We start from the raw sequence: 12,988 nt of genomic DNA, 5'->3' as shown, positions 1-12,988 counted from the left end.
GCCGAGGGCATACAGCCCGAAGCACCTTGGGGTCCTGGCAGTGGTCTCAGAGAGACATTACTGAGTGATGGCTTGAAACAGGATCTTAATTCTCTACGCAGGAATTGAACCTAGGCAGCCCGGGTGAAAACCAGGAACCCTGGCCACTAAAGCAGATTTGTCCCGATTCTTGCCCGCTGTTGAAAGCAAGAATATTTCAAGGAGGCAAAGACTGTAAAAACAGGTACAAAGTTTATGTTAGAAACGCAGCACAGGAGAGGATTAAGATGGCAGAATAGAAGGACTGGAGCTCAACTTCTCTCCTAAAAACAACAAGATGCACAACTAAAAGCTGAGCAATCCCCACCCAAATGAACCGGAAACCTTAAAAAAAAGATATCCTACTCCAGAAGAAAAAGAGGAGGCCACATCAAGAGGTAGGAGGGGCGATTTCATGATATAAACAACCCCATACCTCCTGGGTGGGAAGCTCCACAGACTGAAAACTAACTGGTTCACAGAGACTCACCTACAGGAGTGAGAGTTCTGAGCCCCACATCAAACCCTCACATGCGGGCATCCGGCACTGGGAGAAAGAGCCCCTGGAGCATCTGGCATTGAAGGCCAGTGGGGCTTGTACGCAGGAGCTCCACAGGACTGGGGGAAATGGAGACCCCATTCTTAAAAGGCACACATGGACTTTCACGTGCACTGGATCCCAGGGCAGAGCGAGGTCTCCATAGGAATCTGGGCCAAACCTGACTGCAGTTCTTGGAGGTCATCCTGGGAAAACAGGGGTGAATGTGGCTTGTTGTGAGGGAAGGACATTGAAGGCAAAGCTCTCAGGAATATTCAGCAACTGCCTGTCTCTGGAGGTGGCCATTTTGGGAAAACCTGGCCCCACCCAACAGTCAGGCTGAGAAGCCCCAGGGCAAACAACCACCCAGGTGGGATCACAGCCCCACCCCTCAGTAAACAGGCTACCTAAAGAGCCTCAGGCACACAGCTGCCTCTAATCCCATCCAGAGACTAAGCCCCACCCACCAGAGGGATTAGAATCAGCTCCACCCACCAGTGGGCAGGCATCAGCCCCTCCCATCAGGAAGCCCACAGCAAGCCCCCCATACTGACTTCAGCCATAAGGGGGGCAGACACCAGAAGTAAGAGAGGCTACAACTCTAGCATCTGTAAAAAGGCCACCACACCAAAAACCTATAAAAATGAAAAGACAGAGAACTAAAACTCAGATGAGGGAGAAAGGAAAAAACCCAGAAAATCAGCTAAGCGATGAGCAGATTCTTAGCCTCCAGGAAAAAGACTTTAGATTGTTGAAGCTGAAGATGATGCAAGGCATTGGAAATAAACTGGAGGCAAAGATGGATAACTTACAGGAAACACTGACCAAAGAGATACGAGATATAAACCTTAAACAAGAAGAGATGCAAAATACAATAACTGAAATAAAAAACTCACTAGAAGCAGCCAACAGCAGAATACAGGAGGCAGAAGAATGAATAAGTGAGGTGGAGTACAGATTAGTGGAAATTACAGATGCAGAACAGAAAAGAGAAAAAAGATTGAAAAGAAATGAAGAGAGTCTCAGGGAACTCTGGGATAACGTGAAACACAACAACATCCGTATTACAGGGGTGCCAGAAGGAGAAGAGAGAGAGAAGGGGACAGAAAAAATATTCCAAGAGATAATAGCCAAAAACTTCCCTAACATGGGAAAGGAACCACTCACTTAAATCCAGGAAGCACAACGAGTACCATATAAAATAAACCCAAGGAGGAATACACTGAGACACGTATTAATCAAACTAACCAAAATTAAAGACAGAGAAAATCTTGAAAGCAGCTAGGGAAAAGAAACAAGTAACATACAAGGGAACCCCAATAAGGTTATCAAAGGCAGATTTTTCAGCAGAAACTCTGCAGGCCAGAAGGGAGTGGCATGATATACTTATCGTGATGAAAGGAAAAAACCTCCAACCAAGATTACTCTACCCAGCAAGGCTCTCATTCAGATTTGAAGGTGAAATCAAAGCCTTCACAGATAAGCAAAAGTTGAGAGAATTCAGCAACCCTAAACCAGCCTTACAACAAATACTAAAGGAACTTCTCTAGGCAGAAAAGAAAAGACACTAACAGGAAACAAAAATTCCACAAATGACAAGGCTCACCAGTAAAGGTATATATATAGTAAAGATACGAAATCATCCATGCACAATTATACCACCAAAATCAGAAATCATGAGAAGAGGTGGGTACAAATGCGGGACACTGGAGATGAACTTGCAACTAAGAGAACAACAACTTAAAACAATCTCATATACATATAGACTCATATCAAAACTTCAGAATAACTGTAAACCAAAAATCTACAATTGATACACAAACAAGGAATCTCTGGAGAAGAAATATATCTCATAGTAAATAAGTGCATAATCCGCCATAAAGGGGGTCATTTGACATCATTCTTGGAATGCTGAAGTCTTCTTAGAACTGATTCTGATTTCCTCCCCATCAAAAAATTTATGATAATTATAATTAAATAATGCAACTGTACAATTAAATACTATAGTTCTACAATAGTATTATTAATAACCATTTCTCTCCATGGTACAATGTAAGGTCTATAATGTCTTGTTTATCACATCACCTAGAATGGTGTGATGCCTATACTGAAGAATCAATAAGATGTAAAAATTGTGAGGACATATTTATTATGTCCTCTGTTTTTTAACCAATTTATGCATTTTATATTTTACTTATTTTCAGAGGGCGTATTATTTTTGTTATTCTTACCAGTTAAGTTATTCTTTTTATTATGCTGTATAAAATATTTAATGGTATATAAGGTTTTCTACTTTATAAATTTTGGTTGCATAATATACACAATTTTAATATAATGCTAATTTTTAAAGGAAAATTGAAATGTAATAGATAATACTAAATAGTAAAGATGAAAGCCATACAGAATGGGGTAAAGTATAGAATAAATGTCCTATTTGTCTCAGCATATTTTCCATTCCCCTTCTCCAGAGGGAGTCACTTAATCTCTTTCTTAAGATCCATGATATAATAATCTGTGTGAATGTAATTGTGTTAAATATATGTCTTTTATTTTGTAAAAAATTTTTTTTAAAAGTTAGAACTAAAAAAGAAAAGAAAAGAAAAGAAATGCAGTACAACCTGTGAGAGAGCACACACAGAAGCAGTCTGCTGATCTAAGGCAGAAGCAAAGCAGCAACACACCCGGAAGAGGGAGGGTACAGGCGCCCCCCAAATGAGGAGTGTGCCCGAGAAGTGACCTTTATAAGGGGCTGTCCTTCTGGGCCTTTGCCTTCTTTTGGCCAATTATCTTGATTTATCTTTTATACCTGACCAGATCCAGGGCCTCCACCCTCTGCGTGCACATCTTTTGGCCAAGATGGATTCCTAAGCAGAGCATGGTGGGAAGGTTATCCAGACTTATTATGGCCTGGCACCCCCTCCCGTTCTGACCCAGAGGGGTCTCTCTGAGCCTGTGTAGTTGGGATCTCCCTGACCCTGAGGATGGGGAGGACGTGCCCTCTTGGTCGTTTGTCCAAGCAGGGCTCAGCTCCTCTCTGATCCTGTCATGACCCTTGATTAACAGCTCACGGAAGACAAGTACCAGTTATTTGCCTCGTTCCTGTTATTACTTTTATCTTGGCGTATAGACAGATGGCTGGTTGCAAATGTTTATCCCGGAGCCCACCTATTTCCTGTCTCAGGAAGTGTAAACAAGAGGCTAGTTGCAAATGTCTATCCTGGAGCCCGTCTAGCTCCTACCTCAGTAGGACCTGCCCAAGGCTGTGGAGACAGGGTGGCCCCGAGCCCCAGGATCTCAGGACTGGCCCTGGGCCCCAGCAGCCAGCCCACCCTCGGCAGGGATCACTCCACCCTGATGTGCTCCTGCCCCGTCTGGCTGGGGCTCATCTCAAGGCGGGGAGCTCATTCCTCGTGTATTCTTTCCTTCTGTGGTGTAGCGGGGGGATCACAGCCCGTCCAGAGTCGGCTGCAGAGCTGGTCTTGGAGGAGAATCCTCTACATTGAGGGTCACTAGGGGTGGAGCGTCCCCACGGCCTGGCGCTACAGGGTTGGAGGGGGTCAGGGTTAACTGAGTGGGGCTGAGGGGCCAGGGAAGAGAGAAGGGGGGCATGCTGCACCTGAAGAACAATTCCTGGAGGCCAGGGGCCAGGGGACTCGGGCTTTTGTGACAGGGATGTTCCCGTGTGTGTCATCAGCGTTCACAGCCCCTCCTGCAGCGTGACCATCCCTCAGGGCAGGCACGTCCTTGGCCATGAAGGACGGGAGCTTGTCCAAGGCAAGTCTGTGCCCAGGAGGTGAGAAGAGGAGCAGAAGTTGGCACAAGCAGGTCTCAGAGCCAGAGGTGCCCAAGAGAGACTTGTGCTGCTGGGATCCCCAGTGATACTGGGAAGGATGAGGATTTTGCACTGGTTGAGGCGCCTAGAGCTCTTTTCCTTAAGTCATGAAGAGCAGGAGGGATCACAGATCAGCCTCATCTGACCAGGAACACCCACCACAGTCCCCTGGTTAGACAAGGTTTCTTGTCGGGCAAATCAGGTTTTGTGGAGAACTAGTGTGTTGGCTCTGCCTGGTGCCACCCATCCTACTTCCTGGAAACCCAAGCTCCTCCAGGTGACTTGACAGAGCTGTCCCCGTAGCAGGACTGCCTTTCTCCCAGGACTCCCTCCTCGGATCCAGCCACACTCACAGTTTCCCAAAATGCTGTGCTTTCCCCTCTGACCAACCTGGTGCATACATACTGCTCTCTTATCCACAGGCACACAGGTCTGTGCACACAGGTGCGCGCGCGCGCACACACACACACACACATACACACACACTGCTCTCTTATCCACATGCACACAGGTGTGTGCACACGCATGCACACACACACACTATCTGGAAAACCTGCTCTCATTCATCTCTTACTGGGAATTATTTAAGAAAATTTGGAGTCTCTGTCATGGCTCAGTGGTTAACGAATCCAACTAGGAATGATGAGGTTGCAGGTTCAATCCCTTGCCTTGCTCAGTAGGTTAAGGATCTGATGTTGCCGTGAACTGTGTTGTAGGTCATAGACGTGGCTTGGATCCTGCATTGCTGTGGCTGTGGTGTAGGCTGGTGGCCACAGCTCTGATTAGACCCCTAGCCTAGGAACCTCCATATGCCTCAGGAGCAGCCCTAGAAAAGGCAAACACACACACACACACACACACACACACACAAAAGAAAATTTACTTTGTAGTAATTTCAGATTCACTGAGAACTTGCTGACAATCCAGAGCCTCCCCTCCACCCAGCTTCCTCTTAGGCTACAGCTGACATACCAGGGTGCATTTGTCAGAACGAAGAAATCAACACTGAGACAACACTACAGACTAAACAGCAGGCTTTATTCAGATGTCACTGGTTTTCCCACAAAAGCCCTATTGTTATTATCGTTACTTCTGGATTCCACCCAGGATCCCATGGTGCATCCTGGCCTCCTGTCTCCTTAGTCCCCACCCTCTGGGATGGTTTTCCAGTCTCCTCGACTGCAGTGAACTTGACCCTTTGGAAAAGGCCTGGCGAGGCGTTTTGTAGCATGTCCTTCAGTTTGGGTTCATCTGATGATGCTCATGGTTAGACTGGGATTATGGAATCGAGGAAAGACCAACCTGGAGGTGCAGTGGCCTCCTCGCCTCACCTCGGGGGGGCTTGTGATGTCAACGTGACTTGTCACGTGTGGGATTACCCTTGTCGCCTGATGCTGTTGGCAAGCTTTCTCCACCATGAAGTTTCTCTTCTCTTTCCACAACTCACTTGTTAGAAGTGAGTCACGACACGCAGTTCATATTTGGGGGGTGGGAGCGGGGAGACTTAAGCTCCACTTCCTGGAGGGGGTTATCTCTATGTATCATTTGGGATTCTTCCTGTGGGAGAGCTTTCTCTTCTCTCCCATTTAATTATTTACACTATTTATTTATTTGAAGTACAGTTGATTTACAATGTTTCAGGTGTACAGCAAAATGATTCCGTTATACATAAATATATATACATATATATATTCTTTTTCAGATCTTTTCCATTATAGTTTATTACAAGATATTGAATTTAGTTCCCTGTGCCATACAATAGGTCCTTGTTGTTTATCTAATTTCTATATAGTGGTATGTATCTGTTAATCCCCAATTCCTAATTTATCCCTCCCTGCCTTTTCCCCTTTGGTAACGGGAAGTTTGCTTTCTCTCTCTGTGAGTCTATGTCTGTTTTGTAAATAAGTTCATTGATACTACTTTTTTAGATTCCACATATAAGTGATTGCATACCGTCTTCGCCTTTCTCGGTCTGACTCACTTCACTTCATCTGATAATCTCTAGGTCCTTCCATCTTGCTGCAAATGGCATTATTTCATTCTTTCTCATGGCCGAGTAATATTCCATACAATGCATTTTAATTATCTCCTCTTTAAAACCTTCACGGCTCTCCTCTCCCCAACTCAGCTAAGTGGCTAAGACAGCTCCCCCTGCTCCCAGCATTTCCTCCACCTGCTGTGCTTTCCTCTCTGGTTTGCACTTATCACACTACACCATTATCACCACCTTGCTTGGGAGCCTCTCTACTACAGGACGGCTTTTCGGTCATCCTTTATGAGGAGTTATGTGGCAGGCACTTTTGCCAAGTATTTATATGAATATCATCTCATTTAATCTCCACGACATTCCTATAAATGGATATTTTCACCACCCCCATTTTACAGAAGAGAAAACTGGGGCTCAGAGAGCCTAGGCAATCTGCCTAAGATCACCCAGGGAGTGAGGAAAGTCTGTGAGGGCAGGAAGAGTGTCACAAGCATCTCTCCCTGGCAGCTGGCAGAGCACAAGCCTTTATCGTGAATTCGCCTGCAGTGCAACAGAAACAGCAAAACCTGGGCTGCTGGTGTCCAGTCTGCCTTGGGGAGCCAAGCACAGGGGCCAAGCTCTCCTGTCTTTCTGCCCTAAGTTTCTGCAAGGCCCCCGTGGTGGCGGCATCAGAAGAGGCATCGCACCTGAGGAGGAGGCCCCACGGCGCAGCATCCCTGCCCAGAGGGAGGGAGAGGGAAAGGCCGTGAAGACAGCTCCCAAATCCTAAGCAACTACCTGTCTCAGAGACACGATATGACGGCAGCCCGGAGGGTGGCCCAAGAGACCCAGCAGGGATCCGTGAGTGACACAGAGCCAGAAGGGTGTTCAGGAAGAGGCTCAGGATGAATCAGGGCACCGGGCATTTCCTCAACTCATCCTGGCTAAGCAGGTCCCTCATTTCTTGGCGCCATCGACACGGGCCTGCGCGGAGGTCGGAGCTCGCCGTTGAGGGCAGAGCGAGATGGGAAGCGGTGACCATGACCAACATGGTGTGAGAGATGCCCCGCCGGACACTGAGATGGAGGGCACTGACTGTGCCTGGGGCAGGGGCTTCGTGGGGCAGACAAGGGGCTTCCAGGCAGAGGGGGGAGCCACAGGCAGCTGCAGCCCAGGAGTCCCCTGGAGCCCGGGAAGCCGAAGGCACAGGGCCAGCCCAGCTGGTTCTGCTGTGCTCAGCCTGGAGCTGGGAGCTGGCATCTTCTTCAAGGGGTTAAAATCCATTCCTGTGCCAAGTCAGGGACCGGCCAGCCTGGGACCACGCAACCCAGCAGGGCTCAGCCCAGTGCTCTACAGAGGGCAGGAGTGAGGAGCGGGCATCACCCAAGTCCCCCTGTGAGACACTCACTGGCTGCTCTGCCCATGCCTTGAGCTGCTGCCTCGCTGGTCCTGCTGCCCGGCTGGGCTGGTGCCAGCATCACACTGGATCACTGGGGAAGCCAGGCTGGCAACACATCCAGGTGTAGGCAGTTGGCCAAGCAGACGGCCTGGGCGGCCCTGGGGACACACGGAAGGCTGCCCGCCCAGGCCAGCAGGTACTTTGTGCAGCGGCCCAACCCTGCACTGGCCTCCAGGGGCTTTCTTCTGGGCTGATCTCAGGACAGTGGCTCCGGGGCATCCATCGGGGGGGTCGGGGGGCTCGTCATGGGGGGAAGCACCGAGCTGGGATTCAGCTCTGAGTCCCGGATGCTCATCGTTTCGGAGTAACTTGCACGAGCTGCTTCCGTCCTCTGGGTCTGCCTCTCATCCCACAGAACGAGGGGCGTGGACTGCAGGAGTAGTTCTCCCAGCGCGGCCCCCGGCCCAGTGGCGTCGATCTCTGGGAATCTGGCAGAAGTGGGAATTTTCCGACCCCATCGGAGAATGGCTGTAGGCGCCCTGGGGTGGACCCAGGGGTCTGTTTTGACATGACCTCCAGGGCATTCTGCTGCGGCTCCAGTGTGAGAACCGCTGGCGGGCGGCTCTCATGGTCCTTTCCCAGGCTTCCCTCCCCGTCTCTCGGGCCCGCACAGCATGTGCACAGTGGGTGAGGTTTGGGTGTTGTCAGCACCCAGACATCACCCGCATTCCCTGGGGGCCTCCCTCCCACTGGCCCCTTGGCACCAGCTGCAATGGCATCTCCCGGGGAGACGGTCCCAGCCGGCCCTCCTGTCAGAGCCCCAAGCAGAGGCAGAGGCCCCCCGCACCTGCCCCTCCAGCATCGCCCTCAGTGTTCCCCTGTTGGTGGGTCGGCCTCCTGCCAAATGGTGGGGCTAAAGGTCAGGGTTGGTCTGACCCCGCCATGGACCCCTAGGACCAGGAACACGGTGGGGCTCTCGTCCCCACACCCCAGGCTGTCCTGCCTGGGCTCCCAGGACCCCACCAAATGCCCATCCCCTCTGAGAGCCCTTGACGCCCACGCCCCCAGCCTGGAGGCTTCCTTGGGCAAATGCTGGAGTTTAGAGGCCACGCAGCCCCTCTAGCCCAGGCCTGGGGCCTGAACCATACACACAGCCGGGTTTTCCATCTTGGAAGGTTTGAAGACACAACACGCAGAGAGGTTGTGCCCTGGCCTGGGGACACACAGAGAAAAGGCAGAGAAGGACAGCCAGGAGGCAGCTGCTGCCAGCAAGCAGGGGGGGGGGTGTGTGTGTGTGTGTGTGTGTGTGTGTGTGTGTGTGTGTGTGTGTGTGTGTGTGTGTAGAGGGAGGAGCTGACCATCCCCTTTGTGTCTGGTGGGAGCTGCCCAGGCCCCCCCACTGCCCCAGATCCACTCACAGGGACTCACACGTGCCCTTCATCCCCTTTGCCAAGAAGACACATTGGAAGAAAGCCCTGGCATGAGTCTGAGAGATGGATCCTGGCCCCACCAATGGAGCCCCATTTTGCAGATGCAGCAACTGAGGGTGTCAGGAGGGACGGATGCCTGCTGTGAGGTTGAGGGATCCCTCATCCAACAGGCCAGGAGTGGCGGGGGAGGGGTGGATCAGTGATCCATTAATCTGTCCACCAGTCAATCATTACTTAGGTCAAGCAGAGGGCAGTTTATAGTATGTTCTGGTCCTTGTGTGCCTTCCAGCCAGTGAGCTGAGCCCAGGGAGAAGGAGAAAGGCAGGAAGGATGGGCTGGACCCAGGCCTGGCTGCCAGCCAGCGCTCCCCTCCCAGGCCAGCTCTCCCTGCCCACCCCCCGCCCACCGCCCTGGCAGCAGTGGGGGCAGGGAAGGCAGCCTTGACCTTCCTTTGTCTCTCTTGGCTCGGGAGCTGGGCTGTGGCCAAAGGCGGAATAACCCAAGAGTGGCAAGTCCTGGGTCAGCCGGTCTGTCACTGGGGGGAGTTGCGGAAGCGGCTGAGGGTCCAGAGAAAGAAGGAGCCAGCCCGCCGGCTGTGGGTGGTCCTTGCCTCTGGGCAGCTGCCAGGCCCCGGGGCAGGGTGGAGCGGAGTCACACCAACCCTCCGTTTCTGACTAGGCCTAGACCTCAGCTCCTCCATGGTCAGTGTGGACAGGGGACCGGCTTTTGTAAAGTGATGCTTATCCAAGCTGGGTAGGATCTCGTCCAAAGAGTCTCCGGTTTGGGCATTTCACTGACCACAGGGTTTCAGAACACGTGTGCAGGGCTGCCACAGGCTTGCCGATGGTTTGTTCTCACAGCTAGAGGGTTACGTACCATCTGCTGGCAGCATACCCTCCGCCAAGACCCGACATTCTAACGACAGAAGCCTAGGAGGATGCGATCCCTGGGTAAAGGATGCTCTTAAGCTGCACTTAACTGTACGGGGAAAATGCGTTCTCTGCCCTTATTTTTCTCATTCATAACAAAACCACGCAAACGAGCTTGGCTGAGGTTTACGACCGATCAGAGTCACAGAGCTAGTCCAGCTCCATGTGGCAGGTCAGAAAACTGAGGCTCAAAGATGACCAAGAGACCTGCCCAGGTAACCCAGCACTGTAGTATCAGGAGCGAGGACACCAAGCCAATTGTCTGTCCGGGTGTCTGGGGCCCCTCCAGCATCCTAACTGGGTCCTCAGGGCAGCAGGCAGCCCTTGTCACGCTCCCTGGCCAGGCCCTTGACACCTCCCCCCACACATATGCTCCCTTCTCATCTCACCAGGGGCCCCTCCCAGCAGGTGGGTCCCACGTCACCAAGAAAGTAGTCGACCGGCCAGCACCCTGGCCATCTCTCCTCCCCTTCCTGGAATCTTCCTGGCTCCCCGGCTGCCTTCCCTCCCTTCCCCTATTTCTGGATGAAGCCAGGCCGTCCCCTGTCCAGGGCCTGCTTCCCTTTTACGTGCTCCTCCAAGCCTCCCTCGACACCCCCCAAACTCCTTCTGCCATCGGCCTTTTCCTCGCCCTCTCGCAGCACCTGTTTTTCTGTACCGAGCCCTTCCCTGCAGCGCACAAACACTCAAGTGTCTCTGCTGTCATGTAAAATCCTCTGAAATTCACAGAAGTAGAAAACAAGGTGGCTTTAAAAAAAAAAAAAAGTTCCTGGCCAGAGATTGAACCTGGGCCACAGCAGTGACCACGCCCGATCCTTAACCCACAGGCAACTAGGGAACTCTGAGATGGCCTTTTTTTTTTTTTAAGGGCCGCACCCACGGCATATGGAGGTTCCCAGGCTACGGGTCCAATCGGAGCTACAGCTGCCGGCCCACACCACAGCTTCAGCAATGTGGGATCCAAGCCACATCTGTGACCTCCAGCACCACAGCTCACGGCAGCAGTGGATCCCCAACCCACTGAGCGAGGCCAGGGATTGACCCCAAATCCTCATGGATACTAGTCGGATTCATTATTGCTGAGCCACAGTGGAACTCCCAAGATGGCCTTGATATACGTGAAGTTCTCAAGTAAACTCCATCAAAGAAAGGCAACCTACTGCTACGAGTTCTTGTTTTTTTCCACGTAGCATGGTTGAGATCAGAAAATTCGAGAAGGCTCCGCATTAGTAAAGAGACAGGGGGTTGGCTCCACAGTTCATTACTGATGGCGTAAATGGACACAAAAGCATCACAGGAAAAGGCGACGATTTTCCTCAATTAAAAATGCACATAACCACATATCAGGATTTTCAGAGTCCTCATAACAGCCCCAGGCTAGACACAATCTCGACGCCCTTGGACGGGAGAGTGGCCGATACGCTGCGCTGTATTTTACAGCAGCGGGACTAATGATCTTGAACTCCATGCTGGATCCCAAAGAGAGCAAACCACGTGATTCTCTCTGTACAAGTTTCTATACATGTGAAAAGATCCTACTGGTATTAAAAGTCATGGAAGGGATGATCCGGGGGCAGGGGGGTCAGGGAGGGGGCTTCTAGGATTCTGCTAAGATTCTGTTTCTTTTCTTTTCTTTTCTTTTTTTTTTTTTTTTTGTTGTTGTTGCTATTTCTTGGGCCGCTCCCGCGGCACATGGAGGTTCCCAAGCTAGGGGTCCAATCGGAGCTATAGCCACCGGCCTACGCCAGAGCCACAGCAACGCGGGATCCGAGCCGCGTCTGCAACCTACACCACAGCTCACGGCCACGCTGGATCGTTAACCCACTGAGCAAGGGCAGGGACCGAACCCGCAACCTCATGGTTCCTAGTCGGATTCGTTGACCACTGCGCCACGACGGGAACTCCAAGATTCTGTGTCTTGATCTCTGCCTGGAGACACAAGTTTGTCCGCCTTGTGGAAAATTCACTGAGTTGGACACCTACGTTTTTGCACTTCCCTGTACCTATGCTACACTTCAGTAAGATTTACCAAAAGGGAAAAGAAAAGAAACGGAAGAGCAGCTGGCCCGGCAATGCCAAGTCCAGGACGGGGTCTCATAGTTAATCCTTGCATGGACATGACGTCCTGGCAACTTGGAAGCAGCCTACACTGCGCGTGTGTGTGAAGAAAGGCTGCGTGGAGATAAGTATGGGGTGGGCGGTGGGGGGCAGCATACATGAAGACCTGTCTGTCTGTCTGTCTGTCACACAGACCGGACATCGGAAGGATAGGGCTTTATGCCTGAAGAGCCCGGAGCCAGCCTGCTGTCCAAGCGTCCAGGCATTCTTGCGCTCCAGGGAGCAGACACTGAGCCGGAGGTGACAGAAGCTTGGGCTCCAGACTCCTGGAGAGCTGCTGCCACCTCCTAGAGGACAGAGACACGGCTGGCCACGTGGCCGGGCCACACTGGCAGAGATGGGATTTGCATGGAGGTCTGACTACAAAGCCCCGAACTCAGCCCTGTGCTGAGTTGTCCTGCCCTTTGGGGACCGGGCAGGGCTCAGTGAGGTCCTGCACCTCGGTCGGTTGTACAGAGCAAAAGTGGGGAAGGCATGGGTTCCGTGCAGAAGGAGCAACATGTCCAAAGCAGAAGACAGGGACGACGCGATGTCGGGGGCACCGGGTCTGGTGCTGGGTGGTGGGAGCAGGAGGGAAAGGGGTTGGGGAACTGGTGTGAATGATGCAGGAAGCACTGGCTGGGGCCTGGTTGTGCGGTCCTGGATTCCCACCTAAGGAGTAAGTTTCAGACCTGTAGGCATCTGGATTCCAAACCGAGGGTTTGCATGTGGGTTTGGTATCACCTCCACTTCCAGAAGATCATTCTGGCAGTGAGATG

This window comes from Sus scrofa, chromosome 3 (genome assembly GCF_000003025.6).
Source record: "Sus scrofa isolate TJ Tabasco breed Duroc chromosome 3, Sscrofa11.1, whole genome shotgun sequence".
In the NCBI taxonomy this organism is placed as follows: domain Eukaryota; kingdom Metazoa; phylum Chordata; class Mammalia; order Artiodactyla; family Suidae; genus Sus; species Sus scrofa.
The sequence above is the reverse complement of the archived record's forward strand: the minus strand, read 5'-3'. Positions refer to the sequence as shown.